At 33.0% G+C, this 27,690-nt stretch overlaps 1 protein-coding gene and 1 long non-coding RNA gene across 3 annotated transcripts in view; one reads left to right on the top strand and one right to left on the bottom strand.

The window, feature by feature from the left end:
* The window catches only part of LOC128170918 (neurogenic locus notch homolog protein 2-like), a 658,320-nt gene that overhangs the window by 494,207 nt on the left and 136,423 nt on the right, over positions 1-27,690 (top strand). The window lies entirely within an intron of this gene.
* LOC128170953 (uncharacterized) lies at positions 231-16,568 on the bottom strand. 2 transcript variants are annotated; one of them, XR_008241957.1, is made up of 4 exons: positions 15,325-16,558; positions 15,064-15,130; positions 14,184-14,505; positions 231-1,066 (listed from the first exon to the last, which is right to left on the bottom strand). It is a non-coding gene; the product is annotated as an uncharacterized LOC128170953 (long non-coding RNA). The 2 variants fall into 2 exon arrangements; XR_008241956.1 differs by lacking the exon at positions 231-1,066 and having other exon boundaries at positions 14,182-14,505; positions 15,325-16,568.

Here is a 27,690-nt window from a genome sequence, read left to right as displayed (position 1 = left end):
TGCCCCCTTAGTCTTTTTCCATAAAGATATATACAAGTATCATTCTTCGATTGACAATTCATTCACCAATGAATATTGCTTATATTATTACAACAATTATTGTCTCATGATTATTGTTCGTTAATTATTACACAATATGCTCATTGTGTATGAATTTTTCTTTATATGCGTCATTTCCCGCCGTTTGTCGACGAGAGAAGTAACGTAACTGGAACGCCTCTACCCATTTAGTTATAGATTTGATAGGACTCTTGTCGTTTGCCTTAACAAAAATGAGCTCACCATTTTTATCAACTGATTTATACTTGTCTGTCTCATCATGATCAAAATCATTTGGCAAAACAAATTAATATATTTTGAAACTGCTGATCTTAACAAATTATATCAAGTTTGGATGAGTATTTTACCCGAATAGTTGTTAGTTTAATTGTTGTCTATAACATAGTCAGTAAAAGTTGCTTAATAGTTGTGAACATTTTATTTTTACACTATATGGTTCTCCTTTGGGAGGAGAACTCTATATCAAGATATAAAAAAATACTTTAATTAAAAAGGCAAAACTTTAATGAAAAAATGTTCGGAAACAAATGAATATTAAGCTTCGGCAATAGGACAGTTATCAGTAGTTATCAGTAAATTTGATGAACTCATTGGCGTGGATTTTTGCCCTCATTTTGGAATTTACACCCAATGTTAAACCAGTTGCCGAGCGTGAATCCCCTTCAGTATTCTGATTAAGCAACTGCATACCTTGAGAAGTTATCTCTTGCAGTAGGGAATGTTCAGGTGTTACTGCTTGCGAAGAGGCTTGTTGGATGTCAGCTGATTGCTGTTGTGAAGTTGCAGTCTGCATGGGGATTGACGATGAAGGATTGCTCTCACCATGGTGATATTCATCCATATAGCGTCGAAAAGTATCTTCAATGGTTGGGATGATAGAGGTCATGCACGTCCTTATCATTGTTTCCCTGTCCTCATGAGACATAAGACCGCTTTGAGGTTGGGTTTCTGTGGGAGGATGCGAGGCTGCCTTGTTCCGCCTCCTGCGTTTTGGTGTGGATGCCATCTTAATCTAATAGAGTAAAATATAAAGGAAATAAGATGTTAATATTTAAACTAAAATGATCATATACAAGAATTTGCATAGCCAAAAAGTTTTCATGCTATCTTTAAACTGATCTAATGTAAGGTAAAACTGTGGCATAGCAGCTTGTTATATACCCCAGGTATATATATATATATATATATATATATATATATATATATAGTATGCTCTCAGACAATTAGTGTTAAGCTTGTTATAAATGTTATAACACATTGCTTATAGCAAAAATAATTCTGCCATACATTTAGTAGTTTTATCACTTACATACGCCATAGCACTAGAGGTGTACATTTTAGTTGCTTAGCATAGCCTGAGGCTCTGTTTTATATGTAAATATTGCAAAACTGCTTATTATATCATACGTGTATCATTGCTCCTGTCGCAATAGCATTGGAGCTGTATCTTATATTCATTCAAATAAGCTGATATATCTTTAAAATAACCAGAAATATTCATATTCGGGTATTTGTTTGGTAAATTGTCGTAGACCAAAAAACGAAGCTGTTACCTGTATCCAAACAAATTATAACAAGTGATGCAAAGCCTTATCTGCAGATTGATCAGGATGCTTTGAACTGAAATAAACATATCAGGTTAAATAGATAATATTACAAACATAAGGTTAATCTAATAAAATTGTTAAAGGTTTAAGGAACACTTGGTAAAATGTTAATTACTTAAAGCGTAACCGCATTGTTCACATCAGACTTATTAAACAAAAATATGAGAAATAAAATTGCACGATGGGTGGTTACAAAGCAATATTTACAGCTAGAAGCCCCTGTCGTCATTGCTGTTTACAGATGGACTAGGCTTGGGTTCCTGTCTTAGCTGAATTAATAGGACACCTCTAATCGGTCTAAACAGTTTATGGAACCCCAAGTCATTAAGATGAACCCCGTCGCATAAGATTGGTTTCTGACTTTCCGCGAATCCTCTCAGCTTCCAAAATGTTACTGTGTGACAAGCACAAAATTGCTTAAGAAGTCTAGTGGCTTTTTTGACTCGTTGATTATAAATAAGTCACTTCTACAGGGAGAAAACTAAGCACGGTAACAGACTTTAAATGGAAACACCTTTTAAGTTGAGTCACATTGGCAGTCAATTTAGAAACAATACATTCCAAACTAAAATCTAGTTCACTCGAGTCCAAATCATTGCCTCCAATGAAAACAATTAGGTGCTGAGGTCTACACCGTCGTACTGCAGATGTAATAAGGGATAGATGGTGACCATTGTTCACAAGTCCTCCACTTATACCGAAATAGTTCACCTCTTTGAGTTCATATATATTAAACACAAAATTAGCGGAACGACGTGAACCTAAGAATGTTTTGAGTCTTTTCACATGCGAATCGCCCACTATCAATGTTGACATTATGAAATAAACAATAGAAAAAGTTGACACAGATATTTTCACACATTACACGCAAATATACACAAGTTCAAACTGCTGTATAATAAATTACATCCACGTTTCTGGTACATCGCACACAATAACTTTGGCATCGATGGGCAACACTGTTATGACTGGAGTGTCACTGGCGCCATTTTGAACCGCGCGAAAATCACTTCTGTAGTACCATGAAGCCTTGATAAATCGCTAAAAAACGGTATATAGATAACGTTACCTATGAGAACACACACAAGGTCCCGTTAGTGAATTGTTGAAGTCGCAGAATATCGTAAAATTGGACGGACGGGGTCGTAATTCATGTACACATCTTCTTTCACAAACCGTAGACAATCATGGATGTTTACAAAATGAACAATGACTATGCATGCGCAGACTAGCTAATATGCATAACTTGCCAGTGCGCATGCCTAAACTAAAAATACACAGTAGTGGAAAACAATACCACGTGGTAAACAAAACATACAAATAAAGTGGTCAACATGCATAAACTAGTTATGGACATAAATGTGTTTTTTAAACACATCTGGTTGAGTTACATTGAAAGTGCTCAATGCTCTTCTTGGAAGGTTTTGCATGGTATTTTTCCAACCAATCACATTATGTTTTAAAAAGGATGTAACACTCTCCGATACACATTTCATAAATACATAAAAGTCGTATATTTGTCTAACACAGCGTGCAATTCTTATCAAGTGATTACTAATCAATGAATTATTCTAATTAAGAAAATCATTCAATAAACAATAATGCAATAACCACATTCATCAATAGAAGAGAGTTATGTTATTTATTAATTGACAGGTACAAAACTAAATTATGAATTATTGAATTAAATCTCAACAAAATAAAAAAAAACATATTTATATTTATTCATGAAAAAAAAAGTAGCAATAAATGCTTTGCATTTACAACTCCACACATCAACTGAATTATATCTATGAATTTTTCATTCTACGTAAATCAATGACCAAAACCTACGTAATGTTCAATTATGACGTCACGTTTGGTTCGAATACACATTGTAATATTAAAAATTCATTACATGTGTGAAACCACTGTATATTGAGCTAAACATAAATGTGATAAATATATATAAAATTTTAAGTGGGACTTGCAAATCATTTAAAAGTATTGGCAACGCCTCAAAAACTGCGAAATATTTTTCTTTAAAATTCTTAAACTATTTTAATCATATCTATATGAGAATAACCTGTTAAGTTACTGAATTCATGTCTTGAAAATGTATTCTTCGATCAAGCTTCATAGTAGGGCCATTTGATCTTTTCAATGACATTATTTTTTTCTCTGAAATTCAGTTATAATTTGAAACTGAATACCGTTGCTTTAATGTTTCATTCGTCTTATCTGTTAAAACTTAAATGTTCTTACTAATGTTTTCTTAATACTTTGTTGGAAACATGTATTAGCATTCTGATGTCATGCTGCATGTAATTTGCCTCCAATTGCTTTCCTTCATTGCTTATATATTTTAAATGTACACTTTCCTGTGTTATTATGTTAATTTCAAAGACAGTAAAAACTCTATAAGTGTTATTAACCAGAATAAGACGACTTCGATAAACAAAGACTACATTTGTTTGAACTATTTTTCTGTAAATTTACGGATATGTAAAATGTGTGTAAATATAATATGTAGCTAATTATTCATATACAAAATGAGTATCCACTCTGATTTTTATGAGTCAAATTCGTTAGATACGCTAACCACTTTGTAAATTATCAATACAATATATATTTTCCCTCTTTCTTCTGACAAACACATTTACATGTACAGTGTACATTGAATATATTTCTTTCCTGTAATCATTATATATTATTAATCTTTTTTTCTACATATGCAACTCTGTGTGGTAGCACTGATATGTTAGTATCGAAAACGAAATTTTATTATATGAGTGCAATATACAAACAATAGATACTACACACAACACACATCTACTGCACAGAGCTCCCTGTATATAACGAGAATACTCTCCATGGAAGATGGCTCCGGGTAGTTTATTGTTAAATTAGATAACACACTATTAATGTACAGGACATGTGTTGGTAAAGACAGTAGGTATAGTGTTTCTTGTAAAATCATTGTTCCTGAGACAAGTCCTTTTTGATATAAATATTGGATATGTACAAATATCATTCCAGTTAGTAGGATTTGTGGTAAATATAGACAGGTGTGTAACTAAGCATTTGTCCTACAGTCATTTCGTGCATATCTTTTATAATTGTATGCTATGCTATGATACGCGGTTTTTTGATATGCTATGCGATTTCAATGCAATGCAATGATATTTGAACAAAACGCAATCATACACAGAAGAATTCCAAACATTTTGAAATAGATTAATAAGAAGCCATAATTAAACACTAACCTGTAATGTGAACATTTATTCTTTGAAATAAAGTTATTCAAAACCGCGTTAAAATCATGGTGTATGCCATGCTATAATATACCATGGTATGATATGACAAATAAGAATCTATGAGATTGTATATTATGATATGAGATTCCAGTGCTAAAGTATGGGATTTCAACGCATGCTATATGAGTTCAGTGCTATGTGTTACTAGTCCGTATATTGTAAAAGATATGCTTGATCTTACTGTAGAACTATAGTTACGGCCATAAATATCAACACAATTAGCTGTGGGACATTGTTTTCTTTACAACATATATTCAACTGTTGCATACTGGGACACTGTTGCATTAGCTCATATAACAAAGCAAACACAGTGTAGCTTCAGTCAGGTAGTGATCTTACCTGAAAGAAATGTTTATGAAAACAAAGAGTCCGAAGTACAATATAAGTAATTACTTAACAATCATTTCAATGTAATGTGTAAAAAATATGTAGAAACATCATAATTTCTCAATGAAACTGGTCATTGAAAATGCCAATGCTCCACTTTTGTTTTTATTCTAGTGATAACACGACAGCATTGTAACTCATTCATAATCGTTAAGTCCACTACTTAAACAATATCGGAAATATTCTTTTGAGTGCACGCAACCTAAATGTTCACACGTTACACTGGAATTGATCCGTGAATGAATAGTGTCAAATGAATGCAACCCCCCCCCCCCCCCCCAAAAAAAAAAAAAAAAACAAAAACAAAAATTGATTACGCCTCGGTGTTGCAAAATATATTTCTTTAAAGTTCCTAAATTATTTCAACTAAATTTATATTACAATAGAGAGTAGAGCTACTGCATGAATTCATGCATTGAAACTATATTCTACGCTTAAGCTTAAAAAGTAGGACACTTGATCTTTTCGAAATTCAGTTATAATTTGAAATGAAGTACTATTGTTTCAATTTTTACATTAGCCTTATCTGTTCATACTTAAATGATTTTTACTCATGTTTTCTTAATACTTTGTTGGAAACATGTATTAACATTCTGATTTCATATTGCATGCTTTCCTCATTGCATATATATTTTCAATGTACCCTTCCGTGTGTCATTGTGTTAGTTTCAAAGACTTTAAAAACTCTATAAGTGCTATTAAACAGAATAAGACGACTTCTATAAAGACTTTAAAAAAGTAGATGTCAGTGAAACCCTTCAGTGTGTAGGCCAGATAAGAATACATTTTTATGAACTTTGCTTCTGTAAATTCACGGTTATGTAAAATGTGTGTAATATGTAGCTAATTATTAATATAAATATTGAGTATCCACTCTGATTTTATGAGTTAAATTCGTTAGATACGCCAAACCACTTTGTAAATTATCAATACAAGAAGATATATTTTTCTTTTTTTTCTTCTGACAAAAACATATACATGTACAGTGTACATTGAATATATTTTTTCCTGTAATCATTATATATTGTTAATCTTTTTTTCTACATATGCAACATTGCGTGGTAGCATTGATATCTTAATATCGACATGTTATTATATGAGTGCAATATACAATCAACAAACAATACACACAACAAACATCTACTGCACAGAGTTCCCTGTATATAACGAGAATTCTCGTCATGGAAGATAACTCCTGGTAGTTTATCGTTGTATTAGACAATGTACTATCAATACACAGGACAGGTGGTGGTACAGACAGTAGGTATAGAGTTTCTTGTAAAGTTATTGTTCCTGCGAGATGAAGTCCCCTCTTTTATAAATATTAAATACATACAAATATCATTCCAGTTAGTAGGATGTGTGTTAAATATAGACAGTTGCGTAACAAGGCATTTGTCTTACAGTCATTTCATGCATATCTTTTACAATGTTTTGTTATGATATGCAGTTTATTGAAATGCCATGAGATTTCAATGCAATGCTATTAGATATATAAATATCGAGTATCCACTCTGAGTTTAGAAGTCGAATTCGTTAGATACGCCAAATCACTTTGTAAATATCAATACAAGAAGATATATTGCTTCTTCTTTCTTCTGACAGAAACATATACATGTACAGTGTACGTTGAATTTTTTTTTTCCTGTAATCATTATATATTGTAAATCTTTTTTTTTCAACATATGCAACATTGTGTGGTAGCAGTGATATGTTAATATCGAAAACGACATGTTATTATATGAGTGCAATATACAATCAACAAACAATACACACAACACACATCTCTACTTCACAGAGGTCTCTGTATATAACGAGAATACTCGTCATGGAAGATAACTCCTGGTAGTTTATCGTTGTATTAGATAGCACACTGTAAATATACAAGACAGGTGGTGGTAAAGACAGTAGGTATAGTGTTTTTTGTAAAGTTATTGTTCCTGAGACACCAAGTCCTCTCTGATATAAATATTTGGTACGTACAAATATCATTCCAGTTAGTAGGATATGTGTTAAATATAGACAGTTTTGTGACTTAGCTTTGTCCTACAGTCATTTCGTGCATATCTTTTATAATTTTATGCTATGCTATGATACGAGGTTTATTGATATGCTATGAGAATGCTATGATATTTGAACAAAAATGCATCCATACACAAAAGAATTTCAAGCATTTTGAAATAGATTAATAAGAAGCCATAATTAAACACTAACCTGTAATGTGAACATTTATTCTTTGAAATAAAGTTATTCAAAACCGCGTTAAAATCATGGTGTATGCTATGCTATGATATACCATGGCATGGTATGACAAATAAGAATCTATGAGATTGTATATTATGATATGAGATTCCAGTGCTATAGTTTGGGATTTCAACGCATGCTATACTAGTTCAATGCTATGTTTTACAATTGCGTATATTGTAAAAGATATGTAGAACTATAGTTACAGCGATTAATATCAACACAATTAGCTGTGGGACATTGTTTTCTTTACAACATATATCCAACTGTTGCATACTGGGACACTGTTGCATTAGCTCATATAACAAAGCAAACACAGTGTAGCTTCAGTCAGGTAGTGATCTTACCTGAAAGAAATGTTTATGAGAACGAAGAGTCCAGAGTACAATATAAGTAAATACTTAACAATTTCAATGTAGGTTGTATAACAATATGTAGAAACATTATAATTTCTCAATGAAATTAGTCATTGAGAATTCCAATGCTCCACTTTTCATTATTCTAGTGATAAAACGACAGCATTGTAACTCATTCATAATCGTTATAGTCCACTACTTAAACAATACCGGAAATATACTCTTGAGTTCACGCAACCTAAATGTTCACACGTTTCACTGGAAGTGATTCTTGAATGAATAGTGTAAAATGAATGCATCCTCCCCCCCCCCCAACAAAAACAAAAAAACAAAAAAAAAAATTGGTTACGCCTCGGTGTTGCAAAATATATTTCTTTAAAATTCCTAAATTATTTCAACTTATTTGATATGACAATAGAGTGTAGAGCTACTGCATGAATTCATGTATTGAAACGCATTCTGATGTCATATTGCATGTGATTTGCCTCCAATTGCTTTCCTTCATTGCTCATATATTTTCAATGTACCCTTCCCTGTGTTATTGTGTTAGTTTCAAATACTTTAAAAACTATATAAGTGCTATTAACCAGAAAAAGACGACTTCTATAAAGTCTTAAAAAGTAGATGTCAGTGAAACCCTTCAGTGTGTAGGCCAGATAAGAATACATTTGTATGAACTTTGCTTCTATAAATTTACGGATGTGTAAAATGTGTATAATATGTAGCTTATTATTTATGTAAATATTGAGTATCCACTCTGATTTTATGAGTCAAATTCGTTAGATACGCCAAACCACTTTGTGAATTATCAATACAAGAAGATATATATATTTTTTTCTTCTGACAAAAACATATACATGTACAGTGTACATTGAATATATTTCTTTCCTGTAATCATTATATATTGTTAATCTTTTTTTCTACATATGCAACATTGCGTGGTAGCACTGATATCTTAATATCGACATGTTATTATATGAGTGCAATATACAAACGATATATTCTACACACAAGACACATCTACTGCACAGAGCACTCTGCATATAACGAGAACACTCGTCATGGAATATAACTCCTGACAGTTTATCGTTGTATTAGATAACACACTGTTAATGCACAGGACAGGTGGTGGTACAGACAGCAGGTATAGTGTTTCTTGAATGCTGCAGAAGGAAATAAAACAGAATGCAAATAATATTGTATATAACGCAACAATAGACAAGGTGATATTTATCTCTTATTAAAACACAACAATGCTGATTTTAATTACTTAAAAAATTATGCTTGATAGAAAAGTTTTAAAAGGCATAACTAATTGATGAACATAACTAGTCTAAATAAAATACAGTTCTTACGTATTTAAAAATGTATATTGACGTTAAAAATAAAATAAAGAGAATCTAAATTTTTGTAACAGTATATATTTTTCCTTTAATAGATAAATTTAGGGAGAGTTAAGAAAAACGTATTGAGTGAGATATAAACCTACAATGTAATTGAACAAAAAACCATTCAAAAGCTTTATGGATTGTAAAGCTTATTCATGCCTGCCTTCTCACATCTATACTATTACGTAGCAAAACTCAACTCTTTCGTAAAGAATAAAACATTTATTGAAGAATACATAGCATAAAAATTGCATGAAACATAATGCCATAGTCAAAGTCACAATATAATATAATACGAAATGAAGAATAAGTGATGTGATGTGACAAGTAGAAAATAGGCATTTCCTCAAATAAATGACATAAAACTCGAAGAACAATATTCATACATAAAACCTTGAAAATATCACAAAGTATCCTGAACATAAATGACATCAAACTCGAAGAACAATATTTACACATTAAACCTTGAAAATATCACACAGTATCCTGAGATTGAGACTAGTAAAAGTTTTAGACCTTTGGCAGGAATAGATAATAAAGTACCGGGTATATAAGTAAAGATATGGGGTGTTCATCTGCCTTACAAATGATGTACAATAAAAAGGTGGAGAGGAAGGTGGTGGCAAACCGTGGACAATCATGGATGTTTACAAAATGAACAATGACTACGCATGCGCAGACTAGCTTATATGCATAACTTGCCACTGCGCATGCCTAAACTAAAAATACACAGTAGTGGAAAACAATACCACGTGCTAAACAAAACATACAAATAAAGTGGTCAATATGCATGAACTATTTATGGACATAAATGTGTTTTATGCCTGCCTTATCACATCTATACTATTACGTAGCAAAACTCAACTCTTTCGTAAAGAAAAAAACAGGTCATTTATTGAAGAATGCATAGCATAAAAGTTGCATGAAACATAATGCCATAGTCAAAGTCACAGTATAATATAATACGAAATGAAGAATAAGTGATGTGATGTGACAAGTAGAAAATAGGCATTTCCTCAAATAAATGACATAAAACTCGAAGAACAATATTCATACATAAAACCTTGAAAATATCACAAAGTATCCTGAGATTGAGACTAGTAAAAGTTTTCGACCTTAGGCAGAAATAGATAATAAAGTATCTGGTATATAAGTAAAGATATGGGGTGTTCATCTGCCACCTTAACAAGATAGGTTATATCACTCATCAATAGGTTTATATACCTGTATATATATAAATATAGACAATCTTGCTAACGCCCCATATCCAAAAACCACATTGAAATTGAACAGAAATGTCAGTGCATGATTAAGAAAAATTGTACCAAGTTATAACAAAAAACTAATTTGTGGAAAATGGAACACCCTTCAACATAACGACTATTTTTAGAAAAACCATACATGTACAAGCAAATTTGAGTGTTTTTTTCCCGGACTAAAAGTAAGATAAGTCAAAAAGACAACCCGTAGCTCCTGTCTAATGGTTGATATTAACTATAAACTAAAAAAGGTTACAACATAAAGACTATTATTACAAAAGACAAAACATGTACAAGCAAATTGACTGTTTGAGCCCCTGACTCAAAGTAAGATAATGGCACAGATATTCAAAACACAACCAGTAGCCCCTGTCTAATGGTTGCTAGAAAAAAAGGATCGTGAAGCCCCTGTCTTCACTGTCCATTAAAAAATGTCAAAACTCAAACGAATGTCAATCAAAACTTAAGTGTTGGGATTCTAATGTACTTTTCATAAGCACCAGAGTTCAATCTACCCATGCTCTGAATTTGTAATTCCGAAAACCCCTGAGAGGCAGCTGTAGTAGCAGCCTCAATGCGGAAGCTATGAGCTTTGTAAAGATGCAAGTCCAAATTACAAAAAGCTTAAGCCGAACGCAGTTGCTGTGTGAAGTATTGACGCGAAATGGGCGAACAATCCATGAAGGAAAATAACGGTTCTGGTGGTGAGGAATGTTTCCTAAGATTTAGGTAATGTAGAAGTGCTTGGCATGGGCAAACTAAAGGATCCGTCGTATTTTGCTGCAGGCGTAGAGTAGTTGTGTTTGCTTTAGAATGCTTAAAGTGAGGTATATTTATATCTACTAGTATATACCTATTGCATGGACTATTGGATCCTAACCTGATATATCCAAAAAGAAGGAAATGCTGGGTTGGAGCATTTGTTTTGGTAAGCTCTCCTACTCGTAAAAAAGCACAAAATACTAAGGTAAACATGGCCCGGAGGAGGGATTTAGTAAAAGCTGATGTGGTACTAAACTCCAAAGCATGAATTATTTTCTTCAAAATTGTTGGGGTTATAGGTAGCCGTGAGTCAGATGATGGTTTCGATTTCCGGAATCCCTGAAGCATTTTACGAATGGTGAAATGTTGTGTAATATCCGTGTAGTTACCAAGTTGGAAAATAAAACTAAGTGACAGGGTGGTAGAGGAGATGCGTTATGTTGAAAGGATTGTTCAATAAAACAGTTGTAGGTTAAATAAGCTGATTTGTAAGCTGATAATGTTGATTCAGACAGAGAGTTGCGGACTAAAAAAATGGCTGTTTCAGTCAAATCCGCACTAATGCTGGAGGAACTGGAGTTGGCTCGTTGTCCATATGTGGAAAGCTGGCTTTGAATTTTTTCACCTGCAAGCGAGATAGTAAATCAGCGGCTGTATTAGAAATTCCTTGAATATGTTTGGCATGGAAATGAATGTTGTGTTGCAATGAAAGAATCATTAAACGCCTCATCAATTGCATTAGGTTAGGGTCCTTTGATGTAGTTTTGTTTATCACATGCACAACTGCTATATTGTCAGAATGTAATACAACGATACAGTTTTTCAGAAGAGGTACCCATAATTCTAATGCAATGACAAAAGGTAAAAATTTTCTAACTGAAATGTGGTACTTTAACCATTCAGGAGCAAACTCGGAGTAAAACCATTTTGTGCGAAAGGTGCATCCAAATCCGGCATTACTAGCATCAGTAAAAAAAAATGCACTGAAGATGAAGAATTGGTTATGCCAGAAGGAAAAAAAACCTTTGCCATTGAATTGGTTCAAAAACACCCCCAGGCATGCAGGTCAGCTTGTGCCTGTAGATTCGGTCGATGGTGGTGATATGGTTTTTTGAGGCCAATTGTTAGATCTATAAGACGTCTTAAAAAAGTACGACCAGGAGGAACTACACTACAGGCAAAATTGAGCATACCAATTAAAGATTGCAGTTCCATCAAAGTTGCAGAACGCTTTGCTTTGAATTTTTGAATTTCCAATTCCAATTGAGTTAATTTATCTTGAGGTAATCGAATTTCGAAGTTCAAGGTATCTAATTCCAGGCCCAAAAATGTGAGAGTTGTGGTGGGGTAAACAGTTTTTTTTCCTGATTTTACGGGTAAGCCAATGTCATTAGATAGTTGATAAAAGGCAAGCAGAGCACTGTAACATATTGACGAGTGGGGTTCACTTAGGAAAAGAAAATCGTCTAGGATGTGCACGCAATGTATAGCAGAGAATTTTGTTTCAAGGTTCCATTGAAGAGCCGAGCTGAATTTTTCAAAAAGATTACATGAATAGCTGAGTCCAAAAGGCAATGTTTTGTCGTAGTAATACATATTGTCTACCATGAATTCAAGTAGTTCGAAATCATCTGGATGAATAGGGATCTGTTTATAAGCATTCTCAAGATCTGTCTTTGCTAACAACGCACCCCTCCCCAATTGTCTAATTATATTAATAGCCGTTTCCACTGATTGATATTGTACTGTACACAAATCTTTAGGTATGTTGTGATTTATAGACATACCCTCAGGATAAGATAAATGATGTATCAAACGAAATTCACCGACAGCTTTTTTGGGTACCAATCCAAGAGGTGAAACTTGTATATTAGGAAATGGTGGATTTGGGTAAGGCCCGGCTATATGGTGTGCTCTTAACTCATTGCTGATTTTACTTTGAAGGATTCCATCATTATTGTTCAAAGAAGAGAGATTTTTAGAAATTCTAAAAGCACGTCGCCCCTGATATGGGATTATAAAACCAAAGGTAAACCCACTAATTAAAAATTGGGCCAAAGATGGATCATAGCCGTCAAGATAGCTGGCCAATTTGTCGACTTGAATTGGTGTGATGATATTTATATCCCTATCACTTAGTGGAGCCTTGTTGGTTAGAGGTGCTGGCAGGTTTTCTAGCATTTTGTTTCACAAAGGTTTGTTTCGGTCTATTGGGACACTGTCTTCGCGGATGCTTTCCCGCACAGTACTGGCAAACATGTTGATGGGGGCAGTTGGTTTTTCTGCACGAGCCAACATTGTTGAGGGACTAGCAGTAGTTATGTGACTTGGATTGGGCACGAAAGGGCTGTTTCTTGTAGTTGATTTTAAAATCTAGTCCAGAAACTTAAGCTTCTTGGTATAGCTCAATATTTTTCTTCTCCCAAGCACATAATGAAACTTTTCATCATACATTAAAGCAGCAGAGTCCCCACACGAGTCAGTAATTCTTTGCACAGTGTGTGCGTACGTCATATTAAGTTTCCAATTTCGTGGGAAAACTTTTCTGCATAGATTGCGACAAATATGTGGAACGCCTCTACCCATTTAATTATAGATTTAATAGGGCTCTTGTCGTTTGCCTTAACAAAAATGAGCTCACCATTTTTATCAACTGATTTATACTTGTCTGTCTCATCATGATCAAAATCATTTGGCAACAGGACAGCAAATTCGATGAACTCATTGGCGTGGATTTTTGCCCTAATTTTGAAAGCTACACCCAATGTTAAACCAGTTGCCGAGCGTGAATCCCCTTCAGTATTCTGATTAAGCAACTGCATACCTTGAGAAGTTATCTCTTGCAGTAGGGAATGGTCAGGTGTTACTGCTTGCGAAGAGGCTTGTTGAGTGTCGGCTGATTGCTGTTGTGAAGTTGCAGTCTGCATGGGGATTGACAATGAAGGATTGCTCTCACCATGGGGATATTCATCCATATAGCGTCGACAAGTATTTTCAATGGTTGGGATGATAGAGGCCATGCACGTCCTTATCATTGTGTCCCTGTCCTCATGAGACATAAGACCGCTTTGAGGTTGGGTTTCTGTGGGAGGATGCGAGGCTGTCTTGTTCCGCCTCCTGCGTTTTGGTGTGGATGCCATCAAAATCTAATAGAGTAAAATATAAAGGAAATGAAGATGTTAATATTTAAACTAAAATGATCATATACAAGAATTTGCATAGCCAAAAAGCTTTCATGCTATCTTCAACCTGATCTAATGTAAGGTAAAACTGTGGCATAGCAGCTTGTTATATACCCCAGGTATATATATATATATATATATATATATATATATATATATATATATATATATATATATTATGCTCTCAGACAATTAGTGTTAAGCTTGTTATAAATGTTATAACACATTGCTTATAGCAAAAATAATTCTGCCATACATTTAGTAGTTTTATCACTTACATATGCCATAGCACTAGAGGTGTAGATTTTAGTTGCTTAGCATAGCCCGAGGCTCTGTTTTATATGCAAACATTGCAAAACTGCTTATTATATCATACGTGTATCATTGCTCCTGCCGCCATAGCATTGGAGCTGTATCTTATATTCATTCAAATAAGCTGATATAGCTTTAAAATAACCAGAAATATTCATATTCGGGTATTTGTTTGGTAAATTGTCATAGACCAAAAAACAAAGCTGTTACCTGTATCCAAACAAATTATAACAAGTGATGCAAAGTCTTATCTTCAGATTGATCTGGATGCTTTGAACTGAAATAAACATATCAGGTTAAATAGATAATATTACAAACATAAGGTTAATCTAAAAAAATTGTTAAAGGTTTAAGGAACACTTGGTAAAATGTTAATTACTTCAAGCGTAACCGCATTGTTCACATCAGACTTATTAAACAAAAATATGAGAAATAAAATTGCACGATGGGTGGTTACAAAGCAATATTTACAGCTAGAAGCCCCTGTCGTCATTGCTGTTTACAGAAGGACTATGCTTGGGTTCCTGTCTTAGCTGAATTAATAGGACACCTCTAATCTGTCTAAACAGTTTATGGAACCCCAAGTCATTAAGATGAACCCCGTCGCATAAGATTGGTTTCTGACTTTCCGCGAATCCTCTCAGCTTCCAAAATGTTACTGTGTGACAAGCACAAAATTGCTTAAGAAGTCTAGTGGCTTTTTTGACTCGTTGATTATAAATAAGTCACTTCTCTAGGGAGAAAACTAAGCACGGTAACAGACTTTAAATGGAAACACCTTTTAAGTTGAGTCACATTGGCAGTCAATTTAGAAACAATACATTCCAAACTAAAATCTAGTTCACTCGAGTCCAAATCATTGCCTCCAATGAAAACAATTAGGTGCTGAGGTCTACACCGTCGTACTGCAGATGTAATAAGGGATAGATGGTGACCATTGTTCACAAGTCCTCCACTTATACCGGAATAGTTCACCTCTTTGAGTTCATATATATTAAACACAAAATTAGCGGAACGACATGAACCTAAGAATGTTTTGAGTCTTTTCACATGCGAATCGCCCAGTCTCAATGTTGACATTATGAAATAAACAATAGAAAAATTTGACACAGATATTTTCACACATTACACGCAAATATACACAAGTTCAAACTGCTGTATAATAAATTACATCCACGTCTCTGGTACATCGCACACAATAACTTTGGCATCGATGGGCAACAATGTTATGACTGGAGTGTCACTGGCCCCATTTTGAACCGCGCGAAAATCACTTCTGCAGTACCATGAAGCCTTGATAAATCGCTAAAAAACGGGATATAGATAACGTTACCTATGAGAACACACACCAGGTCCCGTTAGTGAATTGTTGAAGTCGCAGAATATCGTAAAATTGGACGGACGGGGTCGTAATTCATGTACACATCTTCTTTCACAAACCGTAGACAATCATGGATGTTTACAAAATGAACAATGACTACGCATGCGCAGACTAGCTAATATGCATAACTTGCCAGTGCGCATGCCTAAACTAAAAATACACAGTAGTGGAAAACAATACCACGTGGTAAACAAAACATACAAATAAAGTGGTCAACATGCATAAACTATTTATGGACATAAATGTTTTTTTTAAACACATCTGGTTGAGTTACATTGAAACTGCTCAATGCTGTTCTTGTAAAGTTTTGCATGGTATTTTTCCAACCAATCACATAATGTTTTAAAAAGGATGTAACACTCTCCGATACACATTTCATAAATACATAAAAGTCGTATATTTGTCTAACACAGCGTGCAATTTGATCAAGTGGTTACTAATCAATTATGAATTATTCTAATAAAGAAAATCATTCAATAAACAATAATGCAATAACTACATTCATCAATAGAAGAGAGTTATGTTATTTATTAATTGACAGGTAAAAAATTTAATTATGAATTGTTGAATTAAATCTCAACAAAATACCAAAGAAAAACCCAAAACATATTTATATTTATTCATGAAAAAAATAGCAATAAATGCTTTGCATTTACAACTCGACACATCAACTGAATTATATCTTTGAATTTTTCATTCTACGTTAATCAATATCCAAAACCTATGTAATGTTCAATTATGACGTCACGTTTGGTTCAAATAACAAAAATTCATTACATGTGTGATACCACTGTATATTGAGCGAAACATAAACGTGATAAATATATATAACATTTTAAGTGGGACTTGCAAATCATTTGAAAGTATTGGCAACGCCTCAAGAATTCCAAAATATTTTTCTTAAAAATTCGTAAACTATTTTAATCACATCTATATGAGAATAACCTGTTAAGCTACTGAATTCATGTCTTGAAAATGTATTCTTCGATTAAGCTTCAAAGTAGGGCCATTTGATCTTTTCAATGACATTATTTTTTTTCTCTGAAACTCAGTTATAATTTGAAACTGAATACCGTTGTTTTAATATTTCATTAGTCTTATCTGTATAAACTTAAATGTTTTTACTAATGTCTTCTTAATACTTTGTTGGAAACATGTATAAGAATTCTGATGTCATGCTGCATGTAATTTGCCTCCAATTGCTTTCCTTCATTGCTTATATATTTTTAATGTACACTTTCCTGTGTTATTATGTTAATTTTAAAGACAGTAAAAACTCTATAATGTATGTGGGCCACATAAGAATACATTTGTTTGAACTATTTTTCTGTAAATTTACGGATATGTAAAATGTGTGTAATATGTAGCTAATGGTTTATATAAAAATTGAGTATCCACTCTGATTTTTATGAGTCAAATTCGTTAGATACGCTAACCACTTTGTAAATTATCAATACAAGAAGATATATTTCTCCCTCTTTCTTCTGACAAACACATATACTAGTACATGTACAGGGTACATTGAATATATTTCTTTCCTGTAATCATTATATATTGTTAATCTTTTTTTCTACATATGCGACTCTGTGTGGTTGCACTGATACGTTAATATTGACATGTTATTATATGAGTGCAATATAAAAACAATAAATACTACACACAACACACATCTACTGCACAGAGCTCCCTGTATATAACGAGAATACTCTCCATGGAAGATAACTCCTGGTAGTTTGTTGTTGTATTAGATAACACACTATTAATGTACAGGACATGTGTTGGTAAAGACAGTAGGTATAGTGTTTCTTGTAAACTTATTGTTCCTGAGACAAGTCCACTTTGATATACATATTGGATACGTACAAATATCATTCCAGTTAGTAGGATGTGTGGTAAATATCGACAGTTGTGTAACTAGGCATTTGTCTTACAGTCATTTCATGCATATCTTTTACAATTTTATGCTATACTATGATACGGAGTTTATTTATATGCTATGAGAATGTAATGATATTTGAAAAAAATGCACCCATACACAAAAGAATTCCAAACATTTTGAAATGGATTAATAAGAAGCCATTATAATTTACCACCAATCTGCAATGTGAATATTTATTCTTTGAAATAAAATTATTCCAAACCGAGTTAAATTCATGGTGTATGCCATGCTATAATATACCATGGTGTGATATGACAAATAAGAATCTATGAGATTGTATATTATGATATGAGATTCCAGTGCTATATTATGGGATTTCAACGCATGCTATACTTGTTCAATGTTATGTTTTACTATTGCGTATATTGTAAAAGATATGCTTGATCTTACTGTAGAACTATAGTTACAGCGATAAATATCAACATAATTCGCTGTGGGACATTATTTTTAGAACATATTTTCAACTGTTGCAGACTGGGACACTGTTGCATTAGCTCATATATCAAAGTAAACACAATGTAGCTTCAGTCAGGTGTTGATCTTACCTAAAAGAAATGTTTATGAGAACGAAGAGTCCGAAGTACAATATAAGTAATACTTATCAATAATTTCAATGTAGTGTGTATAACAAAATGTAGAAACATTATCATTCTCAATGAAACTGGTCATTGAGAACTCCAACGCTCCACTTTTGTTTTTATTCTAGTGATAAAACGACAGCATTGTAACTCATTCATAATCGTTATGTGCACTACTTAAACAATATCGCAAATATTCTTTTGAGTGCACGCAACCTAAATGTTCACACGTTACACTGGAATTGATCCGTGAATGAATAGTGTCAAATGAATGCAACCCCCCCCCCCCTCCCCCCGAAAAAAAAACAAAAACAATAAAGAAAAAATTGGTTACGCCTCAGTGTTGCAAAATATATTTCTTTAAAATTCCTAAATTATTTCAACTAAATTTATATTACAATAGAGAGTAGAGCTACTGCATGAATTCATGCATTGAAACTATATTCTACGCTTAAGCTTAAAAAGTGGGACACTTGACCTTTTCGAAATTCAGTTATAATTTGAAATGAAGTTCTATTGTTTCAATTTTTACATTAGCCTTATCTGTTCATACTTAAATGATTTTTACTCATGTTTTCTTAATACTTTGTTGGAAACATGTATTAACATTCTGATTTCATATTGCATGCTTTCCTCATTGCATATATATTTTCAATGTACCCTTCCCTGAGTCATTGTGTTAGTTTAAAAGACTTTAAAAACTCTATAAGTGCTATTAAACAGAATAAGACGACTTCTTTAAAGACTTTAAAAACGTAGATGTCAGTGAAACCCCTCAGTGTGTAGGCCAGATAAGAATACATTTTTATGAACTTTGCTTCTGTAAATTCACGGATATGTAAAATGTGTGTAATATGTAGCTAATTATTTATATAAATATTGAGTATCCACTCTGATTTTATGAGTCAAATTCGTTAGATACGCCAAACCACTTTGTAAATTATTAATACAAGAAGATATATTTTTCTTTTTTTTCTTCTGACAAAAACATATACATGTACATTGAATATATTTCTTTCCTGTAATCATTATATATTGTTAATTTTTTTTCTACATATGCAACATTGCGTGGTTACATTGATATCTAAATATCGACATGTTATTGTATGAGTGCAATATACAATCAATAAACAATACACACAACACACATCTCTACTTCACAGAGTTCCCTGTATATAACGAGAATTCTCGTCATGGAAGATAACTCCTGGTAGTTTATCGTTGTATTAGACAATGTACTATCAATACACAGGACAGGTGGTGGTAATGACAGCAGGTATAGTGTTTCTTGTAAAGTTATTGTTCCTGAGAGATGAAGTCCCCTCTGATATAAATGTTGGATACGTACAAATATCATTCCAGTTAGTAGGATATGTGGTACAGTGCTGCTATCCTGAAAGTTGACAAGGATAGGATAGGATAGGATGCAGGATGCACGATACATGATAGAAATATTAAAGTTAAGTTCTATCCTATCCTATCCTATCCTGCATCCTGTAGCCAATCAGATTCGAGTATAAATTTCAGAGTTATTTTGCGAAACGAAAATTGGCTTAACAATGTATTTTCAATGTCAATTTAGTACGTTTTACAAGTGAAATCATTTAAGAATACTTATCATATCAAGAACGCGGTGCATAACATTGATACGCGCTAAAATGTCGGTGCTAGATCTTTGTCACTTCGTACGCAAGTACGGAGCTACTGCGAGAATCGATGCAACATTTGACAACGTCAGAAATAGATTTCTGTATTTACTTCATTTAAAGTCTACAAAGTAATAAAAGCTTGAATTTATAAACGACCAAACCGGCATTTTAAAAGATAAACATGTATACAAGAAACAGACATTGTTTCACGTTTCATGTAATTTCTTCGATGCCCAATAACAGGGACGCATATTTCTGTCGGATATTAACCTCAACATATCGAATTAATAAATGTTAGCTAAATATAAATGCTTAAGAATTCATACTTTAAAAATAACTCCGAGTGGTTTAACTATAAACAATATAAACTTCTTAAAGGAATTATTTATTTCCAGATCGTGTTTACATTTATCGCCGAACGAATCGCTCGAATAATGATAATTACGCACAGTTATGTGTGATAAGAAAATAATTTGATAAAAATATGTGACTAGACAGTTCCTCAATAAGTGCATCGAAGTTATTTATCTGTTTTTTATGCATACATATAATAAAATCAAAAATCGAATCGCTTACCTGTTTGTTTACGTTATTGTGTCCATCCCGCGTACGATTTAATTTAACCGTAGCACAGGTAAGTAAGTTATCCCGATCGAAGAATATTCGGTTTTAAGATTTAATTATTCATTTTGAGTACTACATTAATTGATAAAATCATTTAATTCTTAAATTTCGTTTCATTTAACTTGCATTCCTATATTTAGAAGGTATGGGATAGGATAGGATAAGATAGAACTTATTTGCAGGATAGGATGCAGGATACAGGATATAGGATAGGATAGGATAGTTTTGTCAACTTTCACGATAGCAGCACTGTAAATATCGAGTTGTGTAACTAGGCATTTGTCTTACAGTCATTTCATTCATGTCTTTTACAATGTTTTGTTATGATATGCAGTTTATTGAATTGCAATGAGATTTCAATGCAATGCTATTAGATATATAGATATTGAGTATCCACTCTGAGTTTAGAAGTCTAATTCGTTAGATACGCCAAATTACTTTGTAAAATATAAATACAAGAAGATATATTGTTTCTTCTTTCTTCTGACAGAAACATATACATGCACAATGTACGTTGAATATTTTTCTTTCCTGTAATCATTATATATTGTAAATCTTTTTTTTTTCAACATATGCAACATTGTGTGGTAGCAGTGATATGTTAATATCGAAAACGACATGTTATTATATGAGTGCAATATACAAACAATAAATACTACACACAGCACACATCTCTACTTCACAGAGCTCTCTGTTTATAACGAGAATACTCTTCATGGAAGATAACTCCTGACAGTTTATTGTTATATTAGATAACACACTGTCAATGTACAGGACAGGTGTTGGTACAGACAGCAGGTAGACCTATAGTGTTTCTTGTAAAGTTATTGTTCCTGAGACTTTGATATAAATATTGGATACGTACAAATATCATTCCAGTTAGTAGGATGTGTGGTAAATATAGACAGTTGTGCAACTGAGCATTTGTCTTACAGTCATTTCGTGCATATCTTTTATAATTTTATGTGATGCTATGATACGCGGTTTATTGATATGCTATGAGAATGCTATAATATTTGTACACAATGCACCATACACAAAAGAATTTCAAACATTTTGAAATATATTAATAACAAGCCATAATTAAACACTAACCTGCAATGTCAACATTTATTCTTTGAAATAAAGTTATTCAAAACCGAGTTAAAATCATGGTGTATGCTATGCTATGATATACCATGGTATGATATGACAAATAAGAATCTATGAGATTGTATATTATGATATGAGATTCCAGTGCTATAGTATGGGATTTCAACGCATGCTATACTAGTTCAATACTATGATTTACTATTGTGTATATTGTAAAAGATATGCTTGATCTTACTGTAGAACTATAGTTACGGCGATAAATATCAACATAATTAGCTGTGGGACATTGTTTTCAGATCATATATTCAACTGTTGCAGACTGGGACAATGTTGCATTAGCTCATATAACAAAGCAAACACAGTGTAGCTTCAGTCAGGTGTTGATCTTACCTAAAAGAAATGTTTATGAACACAAAGAGTAGTGTGTATAACAATATGTAGAAACATTAAAATTTCTTAATGAAACTGGTCATTGAGAATTCCAATGCTCCACTTTTTTATTATTCTAGTGATAAAACGACATCATTGTAATTCATTCATAATCGTTATAGTCCACTACTTAAATAATACCGGAAATATACTTTTGAGTGCACGCAACCTAAATGTTCACACGTTACACTGGAAGTGATCCTTGAATGAATAGTGTCAAATGAATGCACCCCCCCCCCAAACAAAAACAAAAAAAAACAAAACCAAAAAATTGGTTATGCCTCGGTGTTGCAAAATATATTTCTTTAAAATTTCTAAATTAGTTCAACTAAATTTATATGAGAATAGAGAGTAGAGCTACTGCATGAATTCATGTATTTAAACTATTCTACGCTTAAGCTTAAAAGTAGGGTCACTTGATCTTTTCGAAATTCAGTTATAGCGAGCGCAGCTCGCCGGCGCGCAGCGCCGGCGAGCGAAGCAAGCTCTAAGAACCAGTGTGCGCGGGAAAAAGAACGAGCTAAACCTACAGTTCATCAAACAAAATTTTTTGTCTACGTCCCATAATGCTCTCTAATGTTTTCACCCGTGGTGCTATGCCAAAAATGGCCGACTTTTAACTCGTAATTTACGGTGTCTTAAGGTTTGAAGACACGTTTTGAGTACCGCATATGCTTTGGCGAGACTCAAGAAATTTGTTACATGCTTCCATACCTTCGTATATTGAGTCGAGATACGTAAACAAAGACGAACAAATCATGGATGACGTCACAGTGCTCTCGCTCTATATTTCCCGCGATAAATTTAGAGGTGGATCAAACATCTGTAATGCGTTTACTAGCTATTTCAGTATAGACTGCGATACCTGCCTCATTGACATATGATTTGTTTTTATTAATTTTTTTTACATAGAGATTATATAAATAAATACTAGCAAGAGCCATACTTTATTCAATTTTTAAGCTAATTGTGCATGCATGTACAGTAGGCAGGTAAGTATATGAGTAGGCAGGAAATAAACAATAGGACATTTTGAACAAAATAAAAAGGAATAAAGAAAAAAAATAAACAGTTAAAAAAATTATGTAGATATTGCATATAGTCAAACCATTAAATTTAAAGGTGGGAAATTACACACCTACAAGGGGGGTTGCGCTGTATGTATCATAACCATTCAAATTACATATGTAGTACCTTTGGCATACTCATTGTAGAGCAATACTCTCTCAAAAATTATTTGACGTTCGGTGATACTTAAATAACACTAGGTTGACAATGATGCAAGGTATGTGTAATTCTTGCTGCGCTCGCCAGAACGGTAGCACCGTAAAACATATTAATTTGAAATGAAATGCTATTGTTTAAATTTTTACATTAGCCTTATCTGTTCATACTTAGATGCTTTTTACCCATGTTTTCTTAACACTTTGTTGGAAACATGTATTAGCATTCTGATTTCATATTGCATGTGATTTGCCTCCAATTGCTTTCCTTCATGGCTTATATATTTTCAATGTACCCTTCCCTGTGTTATTGTGTTAGTTTCAAAGACTTTAAAAACTCTTTAAGTGCTATTAACCAGAAAAAGACAACTTCTATAAAGTCTAAAAAAGGAGATGTCAGTGAAACCCTTCAGTGTGTAGGCCAGATAAGAATACATTTGTATGAATTTTGCTTCTGTAAATTTACGGATATATAAAATGTGTGTAATATGTAGCTAACTATCTATATTAATATTGAGTATCCACTCTGATTTTATGAGTCAAATTAGTTAGATACGCCAAACCACTTTGTAAATGATCAATACAAGAAGATATATTTTTCTTTTTTTCTTCTGACAAAAACATATACATGTACAGTGTACGAGGGTTGTTTGGAAAATATTGAAACAACACGGCTATTTCCATTTCTAAATTACGAATTATGATGAAAATATGCATAAACATTGAACAAAAACATTAACAAATACTGTAAAATCATTAAATTTCGTGGGGGCCAATTTTCATGGATTGCTTAAATTTTACACGTTCATGGGGACGTAATTTCGTGTATTCTCTGAAACCTACAAAGGAAATATGACTTTATTACAATAATTTATTAATTCGTGGATGATGTTAATTCGTGGTTGAGAGGTACCCACGAATTCCACGAAAATTGAGCCACCACGATGATTCCACAGTAATTAAAGAAAGTAATATTTAAAAAATGTTTAATATTTTGTTTACAACGGTAGATTACTAAATCGGTGGTGGGGTACCCGGCGCAAGCATAAACTCGGATAATAAGAAAACTAGAACACCGTCTTTCTAAGTGTCCGCAAACTTACAGCTTATACTAAAAGAAATTAGATTATATTTGTTCATTTTGCTATTTATTGTGACTAACTTTTGATCAAGTTTCACGAGTGTTTGAGTTGAAATACGGATATGGTACAGATATATTTACCAAGCAATAGGAATTTGAAAACGACGGTATATAGAAATTTCACGCCAAAGCGGCGCAGTGAAGATACATCAAATCAATGGTAATTTCGGAAAAAGACCTTTTAATACCACCCAACTGCTTTAACAAACACTATACGACGGCAAGGGATAAAGAACTTCAGTTTATCGTCTTTTTTCGCTAATTGTTTAGCTAGAATTCAGACAAAGTGACTAAATATCAAATACTTTTTACACACTAACTGATGTAAACAGTTCTAAAATATGTACACAGGATCTATGTAGGAGACATTTCACAGTAATTTGACTTTCAGTTAGAAATGGCCCGATTTTTTTCAAAATCAAGTATGGAAGGAATAGGCGGATGTTGACATCTTGAAATGTAAAAAAAGATGAGAAATGAAGAATTAATTCTAATTTCTCTTTGTTTGTTAGGTTTATAAAACAATAAGAAGCGTCAAAATGACATTGCGGTAAGTTTGCAGTTGCGCCAGGTCACTGGGCGATGGCAATTTGGTCAGCTTACCAGAAATGATCCAATCATGCTATGGACAATAAAATTTTTACATTGATAAACTTTATCCTGGTGTACGTTTTGGTGAAATTTCAAGGATTTATCTTTTTCTCAAAGGAAATAAGAGTAAATTTCTCAATAATTTCCGAACAACCCTCGTACATTGAATATATTTCTTTCCTGTAATCATTATATATTGTTAATCTTTTTTCTACATATGCAACATTGCGTGATAGCATTGATATCTTAATATCGACATGTTATTATATGAGTGCAATATACAAGCAATAAACAATACACACAACACACATCTACTTCAAAGAGCTCCCTGTATATAATGAGAAAACTCTTCATGGAAGATAACTCCTGGTAGTTTATCGTTGAAGTTGATAACGCACTGTCAATATACAGGACAGGTGGTGGTACAGGCAGCAGGTATAGTGTTTCTTGTAATGTAATTGTTCCTGCGAGATGAAGTCCCCTATTATATCAATATTAAATACGTACAAATATCATTTCAGGTATTAAGATGTGTGTTAAATATAGACAGTTGTGTAACAAGGCATTTGTCTTACAGTCATTTCATGCATATCTTTTAAAATGTTTTGTTATGATATGCAGTTTATAGAGATGCAATGAGATTTCAATGCAATGCTATTAGATATATATATATATATATATTGAGTATCCACTCTGAGTTTAGGAGTCAAATTCGTTAGATACGCCAAACCACTTTGTAAAATATCAAGAAAAGAAGATATATTGTTTCTTCTTTTTTCTGACAGAAACATTTACATGTACAGTGTACGTTGAATACTTTTCTTTCCTGTAATCATTATATATTGTAAATCTTTTTTTTTCAACATATGCAACATTGTGTGGTAGCATTAATATGTTAATATCGAAAACGACATGTCATTATATGAGTGCAATATACAAACAATAAACAATACACACAACACACATCTACTGCACAGAGTTCTCTGTATATAACGAGAACACTCGTCATGGAAGATAACTCCTGGTAGTTCATCGTTGTATTAGATATCACACTGTCAATGTACAGGACAGGAGGTGGTGCCGCCAGTACATACAGTGTTTCTTGTAATGGTATTGTTCCTGAGACATGGAGTCCTCTTTGATATAAATGTTGGATACGTACAAATAAATTTCCAGTTAGTAAGATGTGTGGTAAATAAAGACAGTTGTGTGACTAAGCATTTGTCTTACAAGTCATTCATGCATAACTTTAACAATAGTTTGCTATGCTATAATATGCAGTTTTATTGAGATGCTATGAGATTTCAATGCATTGCTATGAGATTTGAACAAAACGCATCTATACACAGAGGAGTTACACATATTTTGTAATAGAATAATAAGAAGCCAAAATATTAACCACCAATCTGCAATGTGAATGAGATTGTATGCTATGGTATGGGATTCCGATGATAGCTATACGATTTCAATGCTGTGTTTTACGACTGCGTATGTTGTAAAAGATATGCTTGACCTTACTGTAGAACAATATTTACGGCGATAAATATCAACAAAATTCGCTGTGGGACATTGTTATTTCGAACATAAATTTAACTGTTGCACACTGGGACACTGTTGCAGTAGCTCATATAGCATGGCAAACACAGAGTAGCTTCAGTCAGGTGTTGAGCTAACCAAAAAGAAATGTTTATGAAAACGAAGAGTCCGAGGTGTTATATATAAGTAAATAAATAAGAATAATGTCAATGTAGAGTGTATAACATATATATAGAAACATTATAATTTCTCAATAAAAATAGTCATTGAGAATAACATTGCTCCACTTTTTTTTATTCTAGGGAGAAAACGACACAGTTACAGTTAAACTCATTCATAAACGTTATATTCCACTACTAAAACAATACCGGAAAGATACTTTACTCTAAAGTGCACGCCACTTAAATGTTCACACGTTACACTGGAAGTGATCCTTGAATGAATAGTGTCAAGTGAATGCAATGCCTGCCCCGCCCCCCCCCCTCCAAAAAAACAAAAACAAAAACCAAAAAAAAAAAAAAAAAAAAAAAAACCCACCAAACTAACAAACAACAACAACAAACAAATTACACAAAAATATTGATTTATATTTTTCTCAAGTCATCTGATCAAAATTGTCCTTGACAGACTTTTTCCAGACTGAATTATCATTTG

This window comes from Crassostrea angulata, chromosome 2, assembly GCF_025612915.1.
Source record: "Crassostrea angulata isolate pt1a10 chromosome 2, ASM2561291v2, whole genome shotgun sequence".
Lineage (NCBI taxonomy): Eukaryota > Metazoa > Mollusca > Bivalvia > Ostreida > Ostreidae > Magallana > Magallana angulata.
The sequence above is the reverse complement of the archived record's forward strand: the minus strand, read 5'-3'. Positions and strand labels throughout refer to the sequence as shown.